The sequence below is a fragment of the Colias eurytheme genome, chromosome 3 (assembly GCF_061535395.1).
Source record: "Colias eurytheme isolate Ceu_HAF_F1 chromosome 3, ilColEury1 Martin Lab GWU primary, whole genome shotgun sequence".
NCBI classification, from domain to species: Eukaryota; Metazoa; Arthropoda; class Insecta; order Lepidoptera; family Pieridae; genus Colias; species Colias eurytheme.
This window is the reverse complement of record NC_142982.1, coordinates 881,564-897,308: the sequence shown is the minus strand read 5'-3', so window position 1 is coordinate 897,308 and position 15,745 is coordinate 881,564. Positions and strand designations below refer to the sequence as shown.

Genomic DNA, 15,745 nt, shown 5'->3' with positions numbered 1-15,745 from the left:
AAATATACACGTCTTATCAGTGCCCTCGATAAATAAGCTGAGATATATTATGACAATGCCCATACAGGAATGGCGAAAATTAGCTGACTATATCCTAAATATATTTACTTGCCAAATATATGGGATTTGAGACATTATTTCACTTTTTATTGTTGGGTGATGATTCAGATGTTTTTTTATATTTGTTTGTGTGTTTAGTGTATCACTGCACCGAGGTGGCCGTCGCTGTTAAGTTAAAATGGTTTATTATAAAATAACTCTCTTTTGAGTATTGCTTTTATAATAAGTTACAGATGATGATTTAAGGGAAAAGGTTTTAGATTTTAAAACTACAAGTAACTAGATAATGTATTTTTGGAATAATAAAGTACATATTATTCTTCTTCGTCTTTCTTTCTCCATTTTCAGGAACTAAGTCTGTAATCAACGTATGTCTCCTTTTATTGGCAGTATCTCAGGCTTTCAAGGGAAAGTCGTAAACGCTTACTATTATATGAATCTGCCCTCAAGTACGTATAGTAGGTAAATAATAAATAAATTTCTTAAAATTCTTCCGTAAGCACAATTAATTACCGGCGTTATTTTCTCGTTAGAATTAACATAATCTTATCATTTTTAATCGCACTTTTTCCTTCGGGCGATTTAATGTGACATTTAATTTAATGAATAATACCAGGATAATATGAGATGTGTTTAGAGGATTAACAACATTTCGTGAAATTTATTTGTTTAAAGAAGATAATTTTAGGGCAAAGAATACGATATGAACGTAGTCACTGGCATATTCTAGTCGTAAAATATTAAATATTTTACGAGTGAAAATAGAGTGTATATTGTGGAGCATAGGATATAAATTCACTATTCAGCCTGCAGCGTACCCGAACGAATTACAAATAGCCTGCTGAAAGTTTCTGTAACCCTAGTACTTCAGGGGAGTAAACACGTGACAGCGTTGCCGATATGAAACGGCCGCTTCATGACGTTGCGTTGTTTCAAAATTTTACCAAATAAAAGTCAGTTTGTAACAACTAAGTTTCAACAACCTCTCGTAGTTTTAACATTTTTATCAGCCGCTTGACCGATGTTCAGCTATTTTTAAATGTCATTTGCGCATCTCTCAAATAACAATAAATATCAATATTAAAATTAAGCATCTTTTCTTATTTTTCATTAATTGTTATTTTTGATGGGTATATTAAATCGATATTTTAATAATAATTATTGTAAAGATTACTAAGACACGGTCTATTTTAAGTGAATTTTACCCAAACACATTCTTGGTAAAAAAATGTAAGGTTTACTGCTTTCTCTGAATATTTTCATAACTTTTCACCTATTTATAAAAGGTCAACGCGTTGCTAGGTCTTGCACAATGCGTCCTTACCATTCAGCCCCTAAATTCGTCCTGGATTTTAAACACCTTGATCTAAAAAACAAGGACAACAGACCCCATAAGAGGTCGCGCGGTGAGGTCGTTGGCACTGTAATTAAACGATTGCATAATGAGGACCTTTGCGCGCTTGCATATTCAGCAGGCGACGTGGGAACGCGGAATTGTCTTAGAAACAATCCCTTTTGTCCTCGAGAAATGCTTTATGAAAAATAACGTTTAAAGACGTTATTGTATTTGCATGTCGTAAAGCTTCCATTTTACTGTATACGGCAAACAATCAGTCCCTAAATAAAGAAATAAATGTACGCTTTCAGTGTGAGCTTGTGATAAATAATATTCTACTTGTATATCTAGTCTAGGAATGTATTATGCACAAAGGTTCTTTTCGTTTCTTATTCATACATATAAGTGAACACTGTGACAGAATTTTAAAAATCTAGCCGTGTTTTCTAAATACGGGATGCAAATTTGAAGTCCGCGCAAATGCTTCAAAGGCAAGTGATTCACAAACATTGATTCAAAAGCTTGGTCGCATTCCAATTTTTTTCTTATAAGAAGTTTAATGTGCTCTTCCCTTATCCTAGTGTCCTGGTATTCCTGGTGCTAGAGCATACGCCATATTCCCACGGTAGAGCGCTTGCCAGTTTGGCATGATCGTGTTTTTTGTAGGGCTTTTAAATTTCAAAGGTTGTTCAAAGCACTTGATTTTAATAACCAAACAAGTGAAGTCAAGATGTCTACTGTGCAAATAGGATGCTATGATTAAGAATAAAAGGCTCTGCTTGGAAATTCCTGTTGCCAAATGGAACTTAAAACAATATTTAAATAAATTTTAACGTTTTTCAAAAAGTTCGGAACTAAACTTTAAATGAGCTTTTCACACAGATAGAGAACTTAATATCAGCCGTCACGAGTGAGCACAATGGGTGGAAAGCACAATAGTTTTCAGTTTGGTCACTCGCTGATAACTGCACAATGCGCGTTGATTGTTCCCACACACGATCAACACTATATTTTCTATGTATTAGTTTTCAAACTGTATTTTACTTTGTTACATCAAAATATATTTCAATTTTTTGCATGATTATAATCAAAGATAGGATTTTTTTTTGTTTCGTTGTCAACTGTCTTAAATTGTTTCTGAATTTAACAATACTTGCTTCAGCTACCTGAAGAGAATAAAAGATGCTAGGATTCAGAGCTAAATTTCTTAGAAAAATATTAACGACTAAGGCATTTTTATTTTTTTGTGCAATGTATTTTTTTAGGATCCCGAACCGTGAGAATAATTCTCAGATCTCGTAAGGATCGAAAACTATTATACTAAGGTACCATGACAACGACAGAGACTCTTGGATTTCTACGTTTCTATGTCTCAAATAAAAAATGTAGAATGTTTTAATATTTTGTTGCATATACAATAATATAGAAATCATCTATAAAGATAGATTACATAATTTTTCATATTTTTTTTTTACGTCAAATAATTTTTTCTCAGAATAGAGCCGACCCGCTCTGTGTGCCGCTCGAAGCCAGCGACGTACCGTGGGAATATGGCGTTAAATTCCTGCCACGAATGTACCAGGACAGTAGAACAATTTAGGCGTTCTTTCGTACTTCGTATTTACCAAACCGAGCTGTACTTGGTTCAATCTTCTTCCGTCTTTGTATACAATTCACGAAGGCGCTTTTTACACAATATTTATTATTTAATTTGCACCGGAACTACGAGAATCAGTGGGGATATGGGAATATTCAATGTTATAATCGGAACAAAATATACCATGTCATCTCTGGATATCCAATAATTGCAAAAAGTAATCAAGGGAGATTCGTATTTATATGACTTCGAAAATTAATTGTTAGATTTTACTTTCACCTTTCTTTTGTTCGCAACGATCCTCTTAAGTTTTCACATAGATGGCGTTCTGTTTTCATTTATTGCAATACATATTTTGTGATAAAAAGATTAATTACAAAAAGGAAGATAAATAAAAAAATGTGAATTTTGCTCACGTTATAATTTTAAACCACAAATATTAGAGGAAATTTATTTAATTTGCTAAATAACCTCAACTTTACGAGACTTCGAAATTTCCTAGAGCTGCATGGGTGCATGTGCACAGCACACCACACACCACAGTAAGAAGGAAAAATAAGGATAAATAAATTAGTAAAAATCAATCAATCAATATCAATCAATTTGCTTCTTGTAAAGATGTAAAATAAATCCTTATCATTGACAATAAAAGCAAAAAAACCAACGTCCCGTGGGAATCAGAGTATAATCGATCAGAATTTGACTAGGATATCAGAAATATAGTAGTAGTCTGATAACTAATATTGAATTAAACTGCACAAGTCGGATAAAATGAAAAAAGAAACCTTCGGGTTCTTTTTTCATGTTGAATGTCGGTTAAAAATACAGTAGTGGAATGTCCGTGGGAATATGATGGATATTTACTACTCCACTAGGCAATTAGGATCACACAGGAGTACATGAAGCACATTCCTCGTTGTGCGAATTTTCATACCTCATTCTACCTCATTGAACTTTTTTTCGAAAATTTCGACAACGGCATTAACCGTCGGTTTTGCATCACATTTGCATTGGAATTTTGTTGTAATGAAAAAATGGTTGAAGAATTTATTGATATCAAAAAAACAAATGTTTATTTCATATAATTAAAATTATAATCATCAGGTTTAAATAACATTTTATAATATCAACAGGATAAGTTAATATAACTATGTAATCGAAGTTTAATTGGTTTAATTTTGCAGTGAATGATTCACCATCATTTTGATTTACTACATGTATTTTCCTATATTTTTTACAAAAACCACAACTGTGAAGTAGATTTTTTAATTACGCATGTGTGCCGTGTGTGACTCAGGCTGGTTGCAGAGCTTGACCGACCGTCAGTGCGTACCGTCGGTCCTGACGATACGCATCAACAATTGTATGACTATGACACTAATGCGCATGACAATACGCGTGCGTATGATCGGTCTAGCTATGAACGGTTTTATGAATTTCCATACATATGACAAGCCCGACTGACGTACGCACTGATGGTCGGTCTAGCTCTGCAACCAGCCTCAATCTCCCCTAACAAGGAAGTCACGTGTATTACGTCACCAAAATACCAGGATAGCAGATTTACATTGAAGGTTGTGTGGTGCTTGCACATGTGGACGATATGTATGTGTGTGCACTTGTGTCTGTATATATTGGGGGTTTCATCCCTCTTCCGAAGCGAGCAGGTCACGTGTATTTAGATGAGAACCGTACTAGGCTAACAGGGTATTGGAGGATATAGTAAAGGCATCCCGTTTTTTCTATCTGGAAGAAGGGTTGTCATCACCGTGGGAATACGGCTGGTAGTCGTACGTATTTTGATCAATATTATGCCAGGATAGTAGAAACTCGAAGAAGTCAATTTTAAACTACAGTTAAATTTAGCATGTTCCCGTGGGAACACAACTGGGAAACTGTATTATTTGACTAACGGTATACTAGGATATCTGTAAAGTGCAGGAGCTCCTTTATTCTATTAATAGCTTACTGGGGTATTCTCATTTCATATGTTAATTTTAGGTGTATTTTAGTCCCACATTTACCAGGGAATCAGCATCGATTAAGAGGCATATTGAATGTCAAAATATTTGGAGGCGTTTTTATGAAATTGTGCATTTTGCTGAGTGTTAACAATAGGATACAGCATGTATGCAGTTCGTACTTATATTTTTTTTGTATTTAATATTGTATAGATTTTCCAGCCTATATAATTAAAAAGAAATACCAAAAAATTGTTGAAGTGAAACTTCTTTATCGGGGTTGCAAAAAAAATTTGTGTAACATTGTTTCGTTACGCGCCATCTTGTTTTTATCCCTACCACGCGTGATTGACGTATTTCTGTAAAGTTGCATATATAGTACCTAAATTTTTTTTGAAAAATAAGGTCATAAAGAAGTTTCACTTCTTACGTGTGTACACTAGTACATGCACACATTTTTTTTTCTAATAAAGATTCAAATTACATTCTGAGCATTGAAAATACTGATAAGCCTTTGAAATAAATTTCCTCCTTGAATAATAATAATAGTCTTGTCAGTTGTCTAAAAATGCAGATGTAAAATATTTCAATTAGGAGCTTGAAAGCGCCATAATTCAAAATTAGCTCATAAAACCGCCATTAAATCTATATCTGCCAATTATTCCGGCAATAAAATATACGACGTCATAAAAGTATTTGAACTTATTCGTTTCTTCATTTATTTGGAAAATAAACGTTTTCATACAATTATAACTACGCTTTGCCTAAATCTTGATCCGCTCTAAAAAACGAAACCAATGGATTTTTTTTATACAAGTACATAATTTATACGTTATAATATGTTACTTATCTATATGACCACGAAAATACGTGAGAGATTTAATAATAGGTACATGTTTAAAAAGGACAAAAAAAGTAAGTGAATTAACAGACAAATGAAAAATAGTCATTGAATAAATTAAAATTGAAATGAGAGAATTCGATTATTGATTGTCACGAATTAATTATCACGAAAACATTTAAAAAAACATCACTAGGGGATAAGAATTCCCGTAAACATCCCTATTCAAGTAGCTTCGCTACGCACGCCATGACTTATGCGCAAAAACAACATCCCGCAGCGGGTAATTCACCGTTTTTTACATAAAAAACAAATCACAAGCCTACTGATTTTCAAATAATCTACGGAAGCACGTGACAAGCGAGCCAGAATCACAATAAGTCGGAAAGTAGGCTGGCTTTTATGAGATTAGTGACGTCACGGATTGTCCAATGACAATGGTGACTCACAATGGATTTAATTTTTTTGTCATATAAATGCCGTTGAAAGAGTGCAGCGCTGCAACATTTCGGTTCGAATGAAGTGTGCGACGGATTTTTTAAGGGATTTTCAATAGTTGTACATTTATGGAAACCTAGTAGACGCAGGCATATTGCCGTTAATTTAATTAGTTAAAACAGTAGTGTATTTTGACGTAAGCACTTACTTATTAAATTAATTAATAATGTAGCGTGCATAATACATGGATTCGTTTTTCTTTCATTATATTTACGTTGTATTTTTTACAATATGAATCTTTTAGAAGATCTAATCTAATTATGTGTATGTATTTTCATAACACAACTAATCATAGAATTACTTAATACTCAAACAAAACATAACAATGATAAATAAACCACGAAATATTATAAAAAGAAACAAAAATACCTAATTATTATAATTGAGGAATTTCTTGGCATTAGTAGCAATAAGATCAAAGCCGTCACACTTTTCACAGTCGAGAAAATTATGATTAATTATTTCAGTATAATACGCGGTGGAGAAATGTTTTCAAATGTCTTTATTAAATGAACAACAATGTTTGATTGGACATACCCTTTTAGGCTTTTAAGTTTAGATCAATTTCATAACGCATAGTGATTTTTGGTATGTGTAAGTTCTCCTACAAACTTGGAGTCTCTATAAGATATTTTTTTTTTATAGTGGAGAATGCATTTAGGCATACCCAGAGCGCTCGGGGAAAAGGATCTGGGTTATGTCGGACTCACCCTGCAGAATGCAGGGACCTACCGACTAAACTCCACTGCTCTATAAGATATACTTGATATCAAGCTAAAACACATCAAAGTTAAGTTTATAAGTCTAATACAAAAAGGGTTCTATAAATCGTAAAAATCAACCCATAATGATGAGAAATAGGAGATGAACATTTTATGCAGTTATGCAGTTACGCGATAACGTAAATTTAAATCGAGAAAAATCGCGTAAACAATGCTTGTTAAATAAAATTCTTAAGACAAATGCATAAAAGATACCATAGAGTAGCCCTAAACACATTCTCTAATATTTTCTTGGAAAATTCCTTATCTAATATGGATAAAAATATTATATCGACATTGCTGGGGTGCAAATGGCTACGTCGGCCATTTTCTTATCTTCCCTAACGATTATGAACAGCTGTTATCGTTAGAGATTAATCTAAAAATGGTAAAACAAAATGTATGAAATGTAAGGGAACAAAATGACATGACGCCAAAAATATATTATACTAGCTTTCCGCCCGCGGCTTCGCCCGCGTTTTCAAAGGAAAACCCGCATAGTTCCCGTTCCCGTGGGATTTCTGAGATAAAACCTATCCTATGTGTTAATCCAAGTTACCCTCTATATGTGTGCTAAATTTCATTGTAATCGGTTCAGGAGTCATTGCGTGAAAGAGTAACAAACACACACACACACACATCCTCACAAACTTTCGCATTTATAATATTAGTAGGATTATTAATAGAACATAATTATAAAATAATATTGATAATACATAATATCTTTAGGTACATCTGCACTGACCGTCCGCCCTCGTTAAAAATCTTTTTTCATTGTAAAGAAATACACCTATATTTTGGAATTATTTTGAAATTGCATCTTCGTAATAACAAAATTTTTACATTAAAAATCATCTTCTATCATCCCATCCCACTTTTAACACAATCCACCCAAACAATTGTCTACAAAACCCAAAAATTTGCCAACGCATCGAAGCAACCTAATCCGGGGGGTCAAGTAAATCTGCTAGAAATAGCGAAGTTTTTACGACCCTCGCTACACAATAATAGCGGCTCATTAACTCATTATGCGCCTCGTTTGTCCGACACTCGACCACACTCATACTTAACCGCTGGGACTTATACTTGTTCAAACTCAAACTCAATCGCTAATTCATGGTTACTCCTCTGTCGCAGTTTCAATTGTGACTGTACTATTAAGCCTTTGAAACGTTCATAATTTATGAATAAATTAGATTTAAATTAGAAAAAATGTTCATACGTTGTAAAAACGAACACAATAAAACAGTAAATACTTCAAACAATTGTTCATGAAATTCATTCGAAGCTTGAAAAAAGCTTTTGAATGCATATGAAATAAATGCAGCCATGTATTATATGAATGCAAGATGATAATATCTCAACTGTAAATTTAGAAAGAAATGATGTTTTATTTTTGTTGGTAATTTAAATCTTTAACACAAATAGACATTATTACGATTTTTTCTATATATCTTATATCAAAGCCACTTTTTATACATGACTCTATGTGCCATACTCAATAACAAAAACCAGGTTATTTCTCCAATTTACTACAATATAACTAGTAAATTGGAACTAACGATAATTTAATGAATTCAATAAAAAATAAAAATATAAAAACGTACTTCTTGCGCTTAATTATAATGAATCAGTTATTCTGCAAATTATAGATCACTCTTCATTATCCGTAGTCCTCGAAACTATTTTCCCGAATAAAGTTATAACTACTTTTATAGCCCAGATTAAGACTATCTTTTATCTGTATTTCAGCCGACGAAACCAGGACGAGGCTAATAAATAAGTGAAGTGATTGTCGTTTTGTTGGGCGCGGAAAGCAGTAAGTTAAATGTCTTGGAGTTAACTTATGTAGTTTTCACATTTACTAGCGTCTAAATTGTCTACATATACTGGACTTGGTGCAATTATTTTTCCTACTTCCTTACTTCATAAATTCGAAATTGTGTCTTTCTTTCACGTCGGAACGTATATGATATATTTTGTATTTGGAGATAGGAGGAGAGAGACTTAAAATACATTTTACCGTTATGAAACATCTGATTTCCTTGGGTATTTCCTTTGCATTCCCGGGTGAAGCCGCGGATAGTAAGGTAGTAGGTATATTATATACAAAAATATACATACGACATTCACAATGACTACGTGATAGCTCTAATTTACCGAGGTAGAGTTTGGTAGAGTTACTAAATATAATTTAAAAAACTGCATCCTTGAGATCACTGCATTTATTTCTAGTACTGAGTGAAAAAAAAACAAACAAAACTTGAGAACGCATGAGATTTTTTTATCTTTTTGGGACTTGGGTGGTATGTTCACACGTCACGCCCTTGCCCCCAACAGTACTAGGATACCATAAGTGTATTGGAGAGGTGGCGTTTAGCGTATTTTTAAATGTTGTGAGCAATTATGTTGGGAATATGTATGTCATATTATAGTCTTAATATTGTTCTTGATTATTTGAAAACATTTTAAATGTCTAAGCTAAGATCTAGGTAGGTAATGGCTTCGCTGTCATCTTATGTAGATTTCATCAGATTCTTTGAGTCCTTTCTGCGTGAAAAGTAAGAAACATGTTTAGAAAATATTTGACTTTCTCAAGTAATTATAATAACATACAATATGTCAAATTTTTAGTCGAGAAAAAAACAGTTTAGAAAAATGGCGCGCACTGGAAAGTGTCATTGTGAGAAGTAAGGTCAAGTTTAGATAAAATATGTTATTTTTCATAAAAAATATTATTCAACTTAGTCACTAGAATCGAATTTTCCTATAAGTATTTGTATAAAGCGCCATCTACAGTGAAACTTATCAAAATAAGTACTACGGTTCTGGGACTACTAACTTTCATAAATGCTTACTCATGCTTTTCATAATTTTATAAACACTTAAGCTATTTGTTCTGTGTAATTTAGTACTTAGTCTTACAATAGCGACATAATTTTTTTAAATAATTTAATATTTAATTATTTGAAAAACATAATATGGTCGGATAAAGATTATTTACAATAATTTGCATGTATTTACAATGTACATACTAGGTTTCCGCCCGCGGCTTCGCCCGCGTAGTCAAAGAAAAACCCGCATAGTTCCCGTTCCTGTGGGATTCCCGGGATTGCGTCATTTTCCCGGGATAAAAAGTAGCCTTTCTCGGGTATCAAAATATCTCCATAGCAAATTTCATGAAAATTGGTTCAGTAGTTTAGGCGTGATTGAGTAACAGACAGACAGACAGAGTTACTTTCGCATTTATAATATTAGTATGGACTTAGTTATTTATTTATTATAAGGTACCTTACAGCTATAAACAACCCTTTGTGTAATATTTTTCCCAGAGACCTTGGAAAATCATTACGAAAAATGTGCCAAAGAATTTTTTATACATTAAATTTAAAATTCTTGTATATAATATTGTAAACAATATGTGATTAAAAATGTTTATACAAAAAAAGTTATTTTCCTAAAATATTTACAATACTGAACTTAAAAAAAAATACTACTATAATGTATACACACTGCCTGCTCAGCTAATAGAGTTTTAAGTTTGAGAGAATGGATGGAGTGATTTGGATGAAACTTTTCCGTAATATAGGTTACATCGGAATAACACATGAGCTATAGAAATACTTAATTATGCCCATTGCTAATATTTAGAATAACTTAATCAAAATAATATTTTTGTCACTCCCTTCACGTCGTTAAGGGATGTAGGATGGAAAATTATTAATTGCACGTTTCTGTATATATTGTTTATTGCACGCCTCATAAGCGAAGCGTTGAGGTGGGTACTACTGTCACTTCGCGCAAAACATCTGATTTTTCAAACTTAAAATGTCTTTATGTATCATACATTGCACTTGTAAGATAATACATACACACACATATTAAGAAAAAACACTATTTTTAACGTTCATGATATTTTTGATGTCATTTTTGTTATTTAAACTAGTTAAAAAACAGTTTAAAAAAGTTCTGTCTTGGACGTCCGTGTGTCTGTATGTGCGGATCCTTTTTCTTGTTAACACGATAGCGACCGAAATACTTTACTAATCGAGTCTTTTTTTTTCTCTTACGCTTGAGTATGCTCAGGAATAGAACCCTTTCATTTTTCAGGGTCTGATTCGATGTGGTTTAATTGTTATTAAATAAACAAAAATAATAATTAATAAATATTTATTAAAAAAAAATTATGAGGCGTGCACTTTTGGATTTTCCAAATTATTTCTTTAATATTCATGAATGTGATGTATGTTTCTATTTTTCTATTGAAGAATAAATAACTACTCAAAATTTAACTAATTTTTGCGGTTTTAACTGGTTTATGACTGTACATACATTACCGACATTAGATAAATAAAATTATTAAACTGAATTGGCGTAATTTTTAATAAATAGGTAATTGATATCTTAGGGGGTGAAATAATTTTATACTAATTTGGATAATTAATTACTACTATTATACTATTATACTACTATTATATTACTATTATACTATTATACTATTATTTGGATTTTTAATTACTACTATTATATCTATAAATAGTATTTTCTAGTGTTTGATTTTATGCAAGTATTTTATATTTAGAAACGTCTTATAATATAATGAATAAATCGCGTTTAAAATCCGTTAAAATCTTTAATTTTTATATCTATAAATGTTCACGTAAAAATGTTTCAAATTATGTAATAAAATATTATATAAGTCTCATTTATGTATCCATATTGTATAAGAACTACATTTTAAAAATCCCGATTACATATAAATTACTCACAAACAGATGAACCCATTTAAATGAAACTTCGCATGCAAATCGCATATAATGTAGAGACAAAAAGAACAAAAATTGAAAACAGTCCCAATGATAATAAAATAATATTCAAATCAACGTTATTATAACATTAATAAATAACTAAAACGAGGTATTTTCTATCCCTTAAGCAATTCTATTTTCAGCGTCTATAAATTTTCCATACAAAAAGAAATTCATAGAAAACCATTTTATAACTCTCGTTAATTCAATTAGAAGAAGTTTTAATACGTGTACTGTGTCAATCTACTAAGCAAATTATATACCTATTTGTTGGGGTTTAAAAGTAAACCTTTTTTGAATTTATGCCAGTATTACGTAATTATTTATATGAAAATCTTTTCTAGCAGTTTGCAGCTATCTAAGAGCCGCAACTAAGTCATAATTGCTACAAATTCAAATTAAATATTAACGTTTATTTAGTTTAAATGGTTTATTAAAAAAAAAATATCGCATAATTAATGCATTTCTAAGGATTCAATTCCACGATTCTATACTTAATTTAAATATCGAATCGTTGTGGAATTCTGAGTTCGATTTTCAATTTAATTTGAGAATAACGGTTATAAATATGTTATGCGTGACATGATCTATTGGATAACTATAAAATGACCATTAATTAAATAAATACCAAACGCGTAACGAACATGCGACACTTGTACTGTACCTTACATCATCAATTTTCAAGCCTTTGAAGATTAACAGGAATACGTCCATGTCACACTATATTTATCACTAGATCAATTTGTCAAAACACGGGAGAACATTAATAAATACGTCACTATTATAACATATGTCACTACACACCGCCACGTGCGACCATCTCCGTAAACTCAACATATCTGACGCCTATACCACATTTTTTTATAATACGCTTTATATCAAACCCAAATTTATCACCTTATTCTATCACCTTATATCTATTTACCGAAACTAACTTCATGAATCCGACGCTTTGATGTTTTATGATGAACGGTTAATTCACGAATCGACAAATCTGGGCCAACGCAGTTTATTTTCCGAAACGACACAATTCTTTATTTAACGTCGCATATTGTTATTATATCCGTCTGTTTAATTCACAGTTTTATAGACACGTGAGAATCAGTGCGATCATTAATCAAGCGTTATCAAAGTATGTTACTCGAACGCACCTGAAGGAAAAGCGCGGGAGGTTCATCTGTCAAACTCACTGACATCCAAGTTTGCCGCCAAAACGCGTTCAATAGAAATCGTTCACTTAATCCCATTGTTTGGCACGAGAAGTCTGTGGTCACTAAGTTCTTAATTTAAATTTACACATTTTTCACGGCCATAGATAACAGTTTTTTTTTTTTATTTCGAACGTTTAGTAGGGAGGCGCGTAGTAACCGACCAACACGGTAAATGCTATAGGGCGGACTGGATTTCAGCAAGCACATCGCGGGAAATTTTTCTATCGTTTTTCTCGAATCGCATCATATGTTTGTGGACACTTGGTCTATTAATATCCGTCCCTAAATATTGCGTGTGCTTTTTTGTTCAGTGACATTGTTGTGAAATGAGGTCGTTTAAGATCCTTCACATTAAAAAAATAACGCAGATTTTATTTATAGAAGAACTCATTTTATATACTTCTACATGTTTATTTGGGTTCTTTGAATTATTTATATCGAAACTATTTCAAAATTACTCAGAATAAAATACAATTACAGAAGATCATATTCATGTTACCCAAAGAACGGTTTAAAATTAACTCTATAATCTATAATTAATAACGTGAATATTTCAATATAAAAATTGACCTACATAATATATAAACATTATAAAAAACTGTTTTAAAGAAAACACGCACACGCCATAGTTCCTCCGTGACTATGTATAAATCCGAGGTCCTTGCGAACTAGCACACATTTGAATTTTCCTACACTGATTGGATTCCAACGGATCCCTTTCAGGGCTTTAAAAACGCGGGAAAAAGTATTGAATGGAAAATCCGTAATATCATGCTTTTTATTATTTTATTTTTTTCTGTTCTCGTCCCGCCAATAGTGATCTTTTGGCTCGTTACCTTTTACCGTGGTTGCCTGAAAGCAATCACTACTAAGTGATAAGGCCGCCAAGTTACTTGTACTCTGTTTTATCTGTAAGTAATTCTAAGGATTCCTATTTGTACAACTAACAAAGTGTTAAATAAATAAATACATATTTACGTATGCTTCATTTAGGTCTTGTAATACTTAAATATGGTTTAGTACGGATAATTTGACAATCCAATTTAGTTTTATGACATACTAGCGGTTACGCGGCTTCGCTTACCAATGTTAAGACGTTTTAAATTTAAAGACTCCGATGGTTTGAGTTGCAATCATCAACTTATCAAGATTCACCTTTAAACTGATAAAAAGAGTAACAAACAAAATACCCTTTAATTTTTTACTTATTAGCATTGATATTATACGATATAACCTAAGAAACATGAAAACACAAGCTAAAACATTTATTTATTAACTAGACTCCTATAAGAAGCACTTTTGTCTTTACAGAAATTAAAAACTAACCTACAAACCAACATCTATTCCCGTACATTCTGCAATTGCAAAACTGAATTTGAATTTGATATCAAACGTTATTTAGCAAAGTTTCAGGCTAATGCCGGACTCCATGTTCCACAAGGGCTTGACCCCTATTCATGCTACTTACACGGTAGCATTAAGCGGTATGAATGGCAGCTTTATTTTTTCAAATTTGATTCACCTTGCGTAGAGCACGCGGCAAACGATAAAGGGCATAGACAACCATAGATTTAGGCATAGACAAATGTGTCTATGAATGGTGATATTTGTGTATAATTCATGTGACTAGGTTACATAATTCTAGTCACCTATTTCGAATAATTAAAAAATTCAATTTCTCTTCGCATAAGAAGTTAAAAAAATATCTTAGAATAAGTAAATTCATCAAGCGTACGCAATCTATTGTTAGAAAGAGTTCTTTAAAAAAGATAGTTCAACTAAAGAAAGACAACATAAACCTTGTTCAGGAGTTAGATAAATATCATAGGGATCTAGAATACTATAAAATCTTATATGATGTAGAAACAACTGAACTTAAGGAGAAGATAGACTCCTTAAGTCAAATGTTAACTGATGTGAACCAGAAATACTCTTCTGCCCAAATGCAAATTAATGAGCATATACAAGAGGCAGATTATCTTATTAAGTTGAGCAATGAGAATATGGATCGTTTTGAGTCGCTGACCAATAAATATGTATGTCAGTGTTCAAACAATGACAATGAGCAACCGTCGCCCCATAAGCCTGACTACACAGACATACATAGTGTTAAACCCACTACCACAATTCCAACCAGTAATACTAAATACCTTTCAAAGCAGGAAATAATTGTGTTGTCAGATAATATTGGTCAGGGATTTGGCGCTATGCTCAACAACTTAGGGCTTAAAGTTACTAATGTTTGTACGCCTAACAGTTCATTTAAATATATAATCAAATCACTGGATCATTTCAGCTTTAATAAGAATAATATTGTAATTATATTATATGGGGACAGTTTAAATATAAATAATAAGGATATTGATGTAGGATTAAAAAAAATGTTAGATATTAGTAGTAAGACTAAATGTAAATTTATGTTGTGTACCTTGCCATACCTACCTGGTTTGACACAAGAACAAAATAGATTAATTTATAATATGAATTTAAAATTGTATAACCTAACAAATCATCATCGTGATGCATTTATTTACTTTGACATTAACTCATGTATTAAATCTTTTACTTTGACAAAGAATACAGTGTATCTGCCATATAGATATAAGCGTGAACTTGCTATGTTAATAGCATATAATATTAACCAGTCTGGTACATGTTCGGTATCAGACCAT

At 32.1% G+C, this 15,745-nt stretch overlaps 1 protein-coding gene across 1 annotated transcript in view; it reads right to left on the bottom strand.

Annotated features, from left to right (window-relative positions):
• The window catches only part of shakB (Innexin family member shaking B), a 100,097-nt gene extending 86,853 nt beyond the window's left edge, over positions 1-13,244 (bottom strand). The window contains exon 1 of the mRNA XM_090119128.1: positions 13,014-13,244. The gene's annotated coding sequence lies outside the window, so the exon portion shown is untranslated. The remainder of the gene's footprint in view (positions 1-13,013) is intronic.
• Between the last annotated feature and the right edge of the window lie 2,501 nt (positions 13,245-15,745).